Here is a 12,216-nt window from a genome sequence, read left to right as displayed (position 1 = left end):
TTAATAATACTTTTGTTAGTACCTGTTATCTTTAGAAGGAGATGAAGGAAGGAAGCACAAGGAGGTTATTTTGCTTGAAGAGGTAGTGCTTTCTTGTTTTGTTTGTAGCTACCTGCTGAAAAGGTACAAAACTATTTATCTAGGCTGCTGCCAAAAAAATTGAATGCAGTTTTGAAAGGAATTAGTGTATAGATAATAGTTCTAAACAGGATTTTTCATTTAAACGACTTTAATGTATCTGCATTTGTAATTTTTAATGTGTTTTTGTGTTTTTTTGCCATGTGCAATAAACTTCACCAAAGCATGCATTGAAATGTATAAAAGTCATTATAACTGCTTGGAATTTGCAAACATGATAGCGGGCCCTTGACAATCAGAACCTTGTTGAAAGTTGTTAAATTGATTTAAAAAAAAAATGTTTTCACCTCCATCAAGAGGAAATATTAGTTAGCACATACCGGGGTTGATTGAAGATAAATAGGCTGTTCACTTTGTAAGGCAATCTTCACTTTGGAAAGGAATTTTCCCTTAGCTTAGTGAAAGCGCTGCGCAAACTGTTGGAGCTATGTAAATCGTGTATACAGTAATAATAATGTTGTGAAAATTCACTCTGTGAAGTGCAAGGGAAATGGTAATAATAAAACAAAACAAAACAGTATTTTTACCTGCACATGGTTGGATAATGGCAGTCAGCAGAGCGCCACAACATTTACTAAAATAATGGAAAAATCCCTTGCACAGTGAAAATTCCATTAAAAAGTGAACAGCCTGCTTGCATTTAGCAAATCAACCCCCGTGGAGTTCAATACAGCTGCCATGTAAATGAATTATTTTGAGAAGCAAAATGGCGCTTTAAATTTGTTATATCACACATTCAAAGTGTAGAGGTTGTCATGCTTCTGCTTACAGAGACAGGAAACTGCTGACAGCAGTGAGATTATAACTGGTGGTCTGTGTACTCATGAAGGTGACAGCTGCTACATAAGGCTTGTAGCAGATTTCTTATAAAGCACGACTATTGATGTAAATACAGTATTTAGCGGCCCCAGTGTGTAGTAAAGAGCATGGTACGTTTGTGTGCCTGGCTGTAATTGCTGACTTAGAGATGGTATTAATTACCTCTAGGTTCGTTATTTATGAACTAGTGGTTATTCTTTTTTTCATTTGTCACAGCTATAGTATAACATTGTAAAGGGTGGTTCAAATAAAAGCTTACTTCCTGGAGTTCTTATTTAACTGATAAGTGCTTAAATGTGGTCAAATCAATGCCTGGCCCTGGTGAAAAATATCAAGCATTTTATAAGCCATATTAGCTAATGAAAGTTAGTTGATAGATTATTAATTTGAAACATGAACTCCATAGGGAAAACTTAACAATATTCTTAGAAGCCTTCAAAGTTTGCGAGATGTTTAAGAAAACCCCCCAATTTGTTATAGAATGAGACTATTTTACTCCACTTTGGAACCATTCTAAACTAGAGTCACAACAGCTTTATAAGATATAGGTGCAAGGTAAAATCGGAGAATGTTTTCAGGATTTGGTCATTTTCTGATTGAGGAGTGCTATTATCACAGAAACATCAGATGGATCAGGTCCTGCAGAGATAACTAACTATTGGAGGCTTTCTGTTTTTTAGCAAAGGTAAGAAGCAGACTGAGAGTGATTTGTTTTTTACTTTTGGTCCATTTTATCCCCCCTAGAAGACTAGCTCAGTTTAGGACCACTTCTACCCCTAAGTGCCATAAGTTGTATTCCCCATTTGCCTCATTGTTTGCCAGCATTCTTCACTTGCTGCTTTTTTAGAACAGGACATTAAATTCCTTGACAAATTCCAATGAGGTTATTATGGCCCTTAAACTCAACATTTAGAGGGATAGTGAGACATTGTTCCCCTTATCTATCTACACATTTTTCTTAGTGAACTTGTGTTCCTTACTAAGGAGCCTGTAATTGAATCTGGATCATGCACAAGCCTTCATAAATACACATACACAATATTTAGTTAGCTTTGTCTTACCTTAGAAGAACCCCGGTTATGCACATAGGGGTTTGCCTAAAACATATAACAAAATGTGGCACTTACACCAAGATAGCAAATGCATTTTGTTCATAATTGTTTTATGTACCTTACAAGATTTCTTGATATTATGCTTTTATCTTACTCTTAGCATTGTGAAACTCCTACCTCCTTTTTTATTTTTTTAGAGCTATTTCAAGCATTTATCCCAGCGCTGAATAAACCTAAAAGGGCCATTCATACTTATGAATTGCAGTAATCCGCATGCTGCTGCAATGCATGATACTGCGCACCCCAATCCACTATGGCAGACTGTAAAAGCACTGCTGCACCTTGAGGTGTGTTAGTTTGGAATAAAAAAAGTGCAAGTGCGATTTCGTTTTGTCTGTTCTGGCTTGTGGCAGTCCATTCAAATGAACAGACTGAAGGGTGTGAATGTTTATGAAAACCTAGGGATGTCCCGATACCGGTATCGGTACTGAGCATTTTCAGGAGTACTTGTACTCCTGAGAAGGCCCCGATACTAAAGGCCAATACCGGCCCTTTAAATTTTTTAAACGGGTCGGCTGCGATTGTGGGGACCTCAGCAGCCTGCTGGGGACCTGGTGGTAGCTGTCCTTGGCAGTGCCTGTCCGGTCACATATCTCCTCCTCCTTCCCGGCGTAGGCACAGCCAAGGACAGCCCCACACTGAACAAACAGAACCCAGAGACGGCAGGAGACCAGCGCCCAATCGTTCAGCTCGGTGCCCGTCCACAGATTCCCCACATGCAGCCTGGGGACATCTGAACACTGGCCCGGTGTGACACAAACGCAGCCCTGGTGAGATCTCTGCACAGCCTGGTGGGACGCAAATGCAGCCTAGGTGAGTTCTCTGCACATCCGTGATAAGATCTGTACACTGCCCTGGTGGCCGTGTACGCAGCCTGGTGAGATGCAAACACAACCCTGGTGACATCTATATAAAGCCTGGTGAGACGCAAAAGCAGCCCTGGTGAGACGAAAATGCGGCTCTAGTGACATCTGTATGCAGATGCATACAGATGTATGCAGGACGCAAATGCAGCCCTGGTGAGACGCAAATGCAGCCCTGGTGAGACGCAAATGTGGCCCTGGTGAGATCTGTACGCAGCCTGGTAAGAGATAAATGCAGCCCTGGTGACATCTGTACACTCCCCTGGTGGGAAACTGTCCAAAAATCATTAGGCTGTATTGTTTTAGAAAAAAAATGTCCTTTAAGAAAAAGTATCAGTAATTGGTTTCGGCAAGTACCTGAGGGAAAGTACTTGTACTTGGCCTTAACAAAATGGTATCGGGACATCCCTATGTAAATCCTAACAATAAACTTCTCTTATGTGCTCCTTTTTGTCTATTAAACATAACATTGAAATGCTTTGTTATATCTGTTCGAAAAGTGCAAAAAATAAAAAAATTACCTGTTGATCCTGCCAGCAATCTTTTGACCTGAAAACCTCATTTGCTCTCTGACTGTGCTGTACTGTTATCAGTTACTATAATTCTCAGCTATTTTTGTGAACTGCAAAACACCACCCTATGTTATGGAGAAGTGGAGAGGGGTAATTATACTGTAGTCCTGTCCTAAGGTGACAACGATATTCCTCTTAAGCTAGATTATTTAGTAAATGTTGTCACCCTAAGACAGGAAGTGTATTACTGGCAGGATCAGTGGCTGAAAATAAAGAAAAAGAGTGAAAAAATAAAGCTTATGCAGCCACCACATCTAAAGACTGGCGAGCTGCTTTATTTTTTGTTTTTAAATATAGATATGCTTTAAACTACAGGATATAGGCATTCAAATAACTAGATTACGTGGTGAGTTTAGTTTGTCCTTTGTTTTCCATTGTCAGGGCGCTGTACGCTTTTTGACTCTAGTCAATAGTTTAGAAATCATCTTGACCCTTGCAATGGGGCTACCACTGCAATGATCAAGATGATTTCTGCGCAGTGTTCTTCTTTCACTCTGTTTTTTGATGCTTTACATGTTTTTTATATTGCAGTTACCTCATTTTTAGGAATTTACTTAAATGGTTTAAAAAAATATTGATAAATAACTTGTTTAGACGGGATGTATTATTTTATTTTCCTGTTAGTTTCTAGTGTGCACATAATTGTTAAGCAGCTATTAATGTAAATGATAGAATTTGAAGTAATTAAAGATCTTTTTAAATCTAACATATATTAGTAACACAATCATTGTACCTTGTTAGGATGGCACAAATGTATCTGGCTGTTAAGGAGTTAAAGGTCTTCTGACTTGTAAGGAAAAAAAAGTTTGTAAGAGGTACAGGAGGCGGGATATATTTCAATTGGTTAGTGGATGCCTGATATGCAAATGTATCTTTCTGTGCATTTTGGCTAATTAGAGTAAATTACATTATTTACTTATTTAGTAAATAAATAAATAAATAAAAAAAAGATAGAACTCCATAGTTCTCCTTTAAAACCCCCACACAGTATATGTTTTCTGAAAGCCAAGACTCTATATAATAAAATGGTGGCAGTTGCACATTTGTATGTTGCAGGACATTAGTGCAACGTATTATCAATCCCAAACATTTTGTGAAAAATGCACTTAAGTTAAATTTTGTGCCCCAAAACACTATATCAAACCATTTTGTTTGGTAAAATATATAAGATGAGATTACAACGAGTAAATAGATACCCAACATGCTCAGGTTAAAAATTGTATGCGTCCATGAAACTGCAACAGATTTCAGTACCCCAAAAAGTCCACAGGCAATGCTTTAAAAGCCCCTACAGGTCTTCAGCTTAGAGATATGTGTTATCTATGTTATGGAGAAGTGGAGAGGGGAAACTATACGGTAGTCCTGTCCTAAGGTGACAACAATATTCCTCTTTAGCTACAGTATTTAGTAAATGTAAGACAGGAAGTGTGTTACTGGCAGGATCAGTGGCTGAAAATAAAGAAAAAGAGTGAAAAAATAAAGGTCACAGAGCCATCACATCTAAGGACTGGTGAGCTGCTATATTTTTTGTTTTTAAGTATAGATATGCTTTAAACTACAGGATATAGGCATTCAAATAACTAGATTACGTGGTGAGTTTAGTTCTCCTTTGTTTTCCCTTGTCAGGGCGCTGTACGCTTTTTGTCTCTAGTCAATAGTTTAAAAAGTAGTAATTTTAAATCTAACATTTATTAGTAACACAATCAATGTGCCTTGTTAGGATGGCACAAATGTATCTGGCTGTTAAGGAGTTAAAGGTCTTCTGACTTGTAAGGAAAAACAAAAGGAGGCGGGATATATTTCAATTGGTTAGTGGATGCCGGATATGCAAATGTGATGACTAGAGCACTTGTAAGCTGTAAAAGTGAATGTAGAGTACATAGAAACATAGAGAGACATATGTTACTCTTGTGGAACGCATTTAACATCTTTCAGAAAACATTATAACATTTGGGAATGTTGTTAGTAACTTTGTGGTGTCATTTGTATTTTTGTGTTCTAGGTCGCTACAATGTGATATGATATCTGGTAACATGTGCCATGTGGATAATGCAGTATCTGGTTAAGACTATACTTTCAGGGATCATTTCTATAGTTCTTGGTGATGACTAGAGCACTTGTAAGCTGTAAAAGTGAATGTAGAGTACGCATAGAAACATAAAGAGACATATGTTACTCTTGTGGAACGCATTTAACATCTTTCAGAAAACATTATAACATTTGGGAATGTTGTTAGTAACTTTGTGGTGTCATTTGTATTTTTGTGTTCTAGGTCGCTACAATGTGATATGATATCTGGTAACATGTGCCATGTGGATAATGCAGTATCTGGTTAAGACTATACTTTCAGGGATCATTTCTATAGTTCTTGACTGTTGGAATGTGCTCTAAAGTGGTCAGACTCACCAATCACGATGAGGAGTGTTAGTGTTTCTTCTTGAGCGCGATGTGAGCTCACAGTATTGCATTTTATGCAGCTGCTGTAAGCTGTTGATGACCGTTCACTGCTTTTATTTTGAAGGCAGGGAGGGGGAGAAACACAAGCTGAGTGATTGTTTTTATTTGCTGTAAACAATAGACTGTCTGAAATATTCTACAACACTGAGCGCAAATCTTTATTAGATGCGCTGTAAAACGCTCAACATGTGAAAACCTATAATTGCTTATGGGCATGGTTTCCACCTGGGCGTTCTACAGCGCGTAGGATGCGCTGCAAAACGCCCTACGCCCAAAGAAGTACAGGAGCTTCTTTGGGGCATTTTTCTGTGCGTTTCCATTGGTATTTCTGAGTGTAGATTGGGGTTAACAAAGCGGTAACCCCGAGCCACACTCGGGAATACAGCGTTCAGGTCTTACCTTGTCTGCGATCCCCGCTGTGTCCTCCAGCGTCTGCCGACATCCGGGTTCCGTCCCTTGCGAGCCGCCGGGTCGCAGGGGGGCGGAGCCGGTGGGAAGTTTGAAAGTGAAAAAAAGAGAAAATAAGGGGGGAAAAAAATCATACCACCAGTGAAACGCGCTTTTCACTGAACGGAAAAACGTGTTTAAAAACGCAAAAAAAAACGAGCTAAAAAACGAGCTGAAAAAATACGCTCAGGTGTGAACCTTTACACTCTAAATAAGCTATTAAAGTGCAAATCGCACTTCAATTGCTTATTGCTGGGCTTCAGGAGCAATGACAGCTATGGGACCGAAAGTGATGCAATATGCGTCGCTCCCAGTCCCATAGAACGAGGAGGAATTTTTTTTAACCCTTAATGTTATTGCTATCCCATAGGGGCTAACAATCCCCTATGTGATAGCACAGCAAACAGACAGGTCCTCTTTATGGGGGTTAGGGGTCTCTAAGACCACTAATGTCACTTAAGGACCCCCAAAAAAGCTGATGAAGCAGAGATCAGCATTTACCAGCTTCTTCTCTGGCTACAGCAGGCAGACAAATGACAGCTGAATGCGGAAGGGATGTAACACACACCACTTCCGCATTCAGAGATCGGAGAGGAGATCACCAGGTGGGAGAGTGCTGATCCATTTCCGATCTTAATGCTGAGAGCCGCCGAGCCGGTTCCTGGCCCGCAGAGGAGACAGCAGAACCCAGGATAACTGGCAACGGCGGTGGAGGGGGGCTGAAAGAAGGGGGGCACACACTGATGACCACCGTACAAGCGCTCATACGGCTATAGAACTGCCTGAACGCCTGTATGTAACAGCCGTTACTGGCTGTTTACAACCATCAGTGTGTTGTGCTCATGCGCGTGCTAGGGGGCACGCAGAAGCAGAAGAAAAAGAGGCATATTTACGGTGCCCCGTTGTGGGAAGCTTGTCCTCCGTCCTTTTTTTTTTACAAGGGGCAGATGGCAAGTAGTTAAAAAGACTGTGCTGAGGCTTTCTGTGCTGTTGACTTTAATGCAGCGTACCATGACAGAGGGTATATGTGATATGGTGCTCTGAATGGAGGGTGCTTTGCCCACTACTGTAATAAGGAGGATCACACCATGCGTTAAAGTATGTTGTGGTAACAGGAAGCTGATCGAGTGGATGAGGGAGGTGAGCTCAGCCTCCTGTGACAGTGCCGGCTGTCTCCGCCCACACATCGCTCTGCCAGACAGTGATAGGCAGCCGAGCGGTGTGGGAGGAGAGACGCAACGCTCGGCCGGCTGTCACTTTCTTTTCTCCCCGCTGGAACACAGAGCAGCGCCCAGCGGGGAGAAAAGAAATCAGGGATGCGCCGATGTATCGGCCGAAACATGGCTCTTTCGCCCTTTTGCCAAAAGTGCCATTTTCGGACGATATGTTTCGGCGGCCGATATATCAGTGCATCCCTAGTTATAACTGTACAGTGTCGTAAAGAATCCAGTGTGCATAACAGGAATTTTTGTGTCCTGTGATCATTTCTAAGACACGGCTGATGTCATGTGGGGTTGGCCTTTAAACCAAAATTTACAAATTAAATTAAGTTGTGAGAATATGCCTGTAATGAACATCAAGTCTGTCACCATACACATCTCTGGAATTCATACACATTTTCACATGTTTTATCCTCCTTAAGCACACTGCAAGTTCCGAAAAATAACTGTTGATGTATCAGAAACCTAGTGTGCTCCTACCTTCTTCTTTGAAATGAAAACATTGGGAGAGAATTATCAAAGAAATTAGTGACAATTAGTTGTAAATCAGGCTGCCTCTTCTTCAGAAAAGTTTCTGGGACAGGTTTACAGACCCATGAGTCTGTTTTCCTAGGCAGCCAAATGGGAAAGTTTTAACCACTTCCGAGCCGCAATACGTTGGCCCGCAGCAGCCGTGTTCTTGGTGTCGTTTTTAACAGCCACCGATGGCTGTTAATGTACAAGCGATCCGGCGTCTATACAACCGCTGGATCGTTTGTACCGAGCGGGGCTGTCCCCTCCCTACCGGGGCTGCCATCGGCTTCCCCGGGCTCCGCTGTCCCCATGTGGCGCACGGGAGCGTCTTGACGGGTCTCCCCGCAACGATCGCAGAGAGATTCAGCAGCTTCTAGGGAGCATGGAGCCGGCTTCCCGGCCAATCAGGAAGCCAAGCAGCATGTAAAGTCTCGCTGCCTGGCTTCCTTATTGGTCGGAAGCTGGCCAAACAAGAATGCCGGGCACCGTGTAATGACGTGGCGTCTGGCTTCCTGATTGGCCGGGAAGCCGACTCAATGCTTCCTCGTCATGAGGTGACGAGGGAGCATGAAGCCGGCTTCCCGACAAATCAGAAAGCCGGGCGTCCCGTCATTACACGGCGCCCAACATTCTTGATTGGCCAGCTTCCCGACCAATCAGGAAGCCAGGCAGCGAGTCTTTACACGCTGCTTGTACACGCTGCACAAGTGACAAGGGAGCATGGAGCCGGCTTCCCGGCCAATCAGGAAGCTGGGCTAGGCATCGGAGCATTTGGACGAGTACAAGTAGTCGATGTGAGCTCACAGTATTGCATTTTATGCAGCTGCTGTAAGCTGTTGATGACCGTTCACTGCTTTTATTTTGAAGGCAGGGAGAGGAGAAACACAAGCTGAGTGATTGTTTTTTAATTTGTGTAAACAGTAGATCATCTGAGATATTCTACACTAAGCATGAAGTGTCTCTACTGTATGGTATTCATATTAGGCTTAAAGGAGAACTATGGGGTCAGGGCTTTTCCCCATAGTTCTGCTTAGGGTAATGGGAGGGCACAAACTAGCGTCCTCCCGTTACCCTAAGCTCAGTATACCGTGAGCTACAGCTCGCGGTATACTGAGATGCCAGAGCTGGGTGGTGTCCCAGGGGTGCTCAGAAAGTCACATGGGTATGGGACCCCACATGACTCACTTGGTCACACACCACATTGCAAGGCCTTATGGCTAGTCTGGAGCAATATTTTTGCACTCCGGCCCCTAAGGCCTGTCAGAGTGGTGCACTGGCACTTTAGTACTATTTATGCACTCTATGCACGTTTGCACGATTGGCTTTTTTTTTTTTAAAGCTTTTTTGACCCACAGATGCTGAAGGTGCAGGTTTCTTCAGGGCCTATTCCTGATGCTGGGAGGAGATTCTGTGCCTCCTACGGGGTTCTCTGTCTCCTCCCACCCAGGAGGGGGGTTTCTCTTCGGGAGATCCCCCCTGCCTAGTGCTGTGTGGAACCTGTTTCGGCAGGTCCCAAAAGGATCGGGGTCCACCGGCCTTCAGGTTGGTGGACCAACAGTCTCAACCCCTGTCAGGAGCCTTGCGCCCCGGGGGGTCGGGAAGTAGGTCCCTTCTTTGGAAGGACCTTGCACCCTTGTGCACGTTTTTGTGTGCTGTGATTTCACGGTTGCACTTTTTTTGTTCACAGGGGGAAGTTTTGATGCACGTCCATGGGCTTCGGAAAAAAAAAGAGACGCCGCAGCCGGATGTCGAGATCCGCCCAGCTGCTTGAGTGACAGCTGGCTCTGCCTATGTAGAGGCAGAGCCAGCTGTACCCGCCCCCTCCCCCGTCCGTTCCGCCAGTCAGCGCTGGAGGAGGGGGGAATCCAGCCCCTCCCCTGTCACGGCAGAGAGCCGTGACTGGATCGAGAGGTGAGCGAACGCCGGTATATGTTCGCTCACCTCCTGATCTACTGAGCCGACCTGTGACAGTCTCATTGTCACAGGTCGGCTAGAACTATGAGGTGAGTGAAAAGCACTCACCTCATAGTTCTCCTTTAAAGGAGAACTATGGGGTAATTCCCCCCCCCCATAGTTCTCTTCACAGTCACTAGAGGATATATACTAATGTCCTCCTGTGACCCAATAGCGGGCTATTGCCTGCTATATGCTGCTGAGGGCGTTGCAGCCTGGATGGATCCTGACAATTCTGTTGAGGCTGGCTGATTGACAGTGGGCTTTGCCTATCTAGAGAGCCAGCTATGCCTGCCCCTTCCCCCTCCTTTCTCCCAGTCAGTGCTGGAGGGGGAGGGGGGAATCCCTGTCAGTCAACGCTCTCTGCAGGGAGATGATCGGGAAGTGAGCAAGCGGCGGTATGTTTTCGCTCACTTCCCGATCAATAGAGCCGATCTGTTACAGTTTCAATGTCACACATCGGCTCCAACTATGGGGATAAGTGTAATTCACTCACCTCCTTTAAAGAGTTGATCTTTCAAATCAGCCTTTTAACCTACATATGATGGCTTAAAGCTTCATAGTATGCTGTTCTGAGGTCAGTGCAAGTCAGCCTTCAGCACTGCTAACTTTGCACTCACAGGGGAAGTGAATGTGGATGCAGAGTGCTGAGTGTGACAGAGAGGTGGTGACAGAGCACCAGCGACATTTTAACTGTGGGCAACCTGGCAGCGCTGGAGATAGGTGCCTGAACAGCTATGGAGGAAATCAATTCAGTGTGGGAACGTACAATTGAAGGCTTTTGTGGACGAGCACACCAAATATTATTTGGAAAATAGTATTTATTAGTCAAAAATATTATCCTTCACCATTTTGCTTAACACCGTACAGCCGAAGTGTTCAGTGAACTGGAGTGCTACAGAACAGGTGCTCAGCGCTTGGCTAAGGAACTGAAATCCAATGTAGCCATCACACTCCTAACCGAATAATACCCTTAAGAGTCGGGTGGGTGCCAAAGTGACTGCAGATGCCTGTTACCCAAGATAAGTGTATGTATAAAGTCACTCGCACTCCAATAGAATTTCAAGTAAAAAACGGTTTATTGACTCGATTGCTATCACATCATATAGCTCGTTTCGGAACAAAAGCGGTTCCTTCTTCAGGCAAACAGAATGGGAAACACCACAGTACCAGTGCAGATATATATACATGGTGAGAAAGACAGTGGACTATGAATGAACATGATAGTTCTATGGACATAAGCCTCTACAGTTAGGACAATCTCTACAGCATGCAACCTGTGTGACATATAGAGCTCCTTTACCATAGCTGTGTCTTCCCCACACCAGGGGGCCCACAAATCTCAGTGATCTTTCCTAGAGACACTCCTCCCCCAAGGATTTCATCCAAAGCTGAGCAGAATGTGATGATACATCCTTGAGCTTGCTCCTGCTCAAGCAGCTCCAAAGCTGTATGTTTCAGTATCTGTAAATCATTCGCTTCTCGGCCTTTTGGCTATCGCTTCTCTGCCTTTTGGCTAAGATCAAGTGTAGTATCTGTTCTTATGAGTTTTCGGTGGGGAAAAGACCGTCCTTGCGGGGTATGAATCTTAGTACTCGCTAGAGTGAAAGAGCGTGCTGGGTTGCTTCCTGTGAGAGGGGAACAGCCCGGTACAGGCTTTCTGACTGAATGGATACGAAGCTTGGTCTGGCTGGAGGGTTGGGGGCGGCAGAAGCCCGTGCTGTTGTGCCCCCTGGGGGTGGCGTCCCAAGGGGTGCTCAGAAAGTCACTTGGGTGTGGGACCCCACATTGACTCACTGATGCACTTGGTCACACACCACCTTGCATTTTCTGCACATCGCCTCTTAGACAGGCCTTATGGCTAGTCCGGGGCAATATTTTTGCACTCCGGCCCCTAAGGCCTGTCAGCGTGGTGCACTGGCACTTTAGTATTATTTATTGCACTCAATGCACGATTGGCTTTTTAAAATTGAAATTTACCCACAGATTGCGGAGGGTGTAGGTTTCTTCGGGGCCTTTTCCCGATGTGGGGGGGGGGGATTCTGTGCCCTTATATAGGGTTCTCTGTCTCCCCCCAACCTGGGGGGTCTCTCTGCCGGAACAGGTCACCCACCTAGTACTG

This window comes from Nanorana parkeri, unplaced genomic scaffold, assembly GCF_000935625.1.
Source record: "Nanorana parkeri isolate BGI_ZX_2015 unplaced genomic scaffold, ASM93562v1 scaffold486, whole genome shotgun sequence".
Classification (NCBI taxonomy): domain Eukaryota; kingdom Metazoa; phylum Chordata; class Amphibia; order Anura; family Dicroglossidae; genus Nanorana; species Nanorana parkeri.
Note: the sequence above shows the minus strand (reverse complement) of the source record.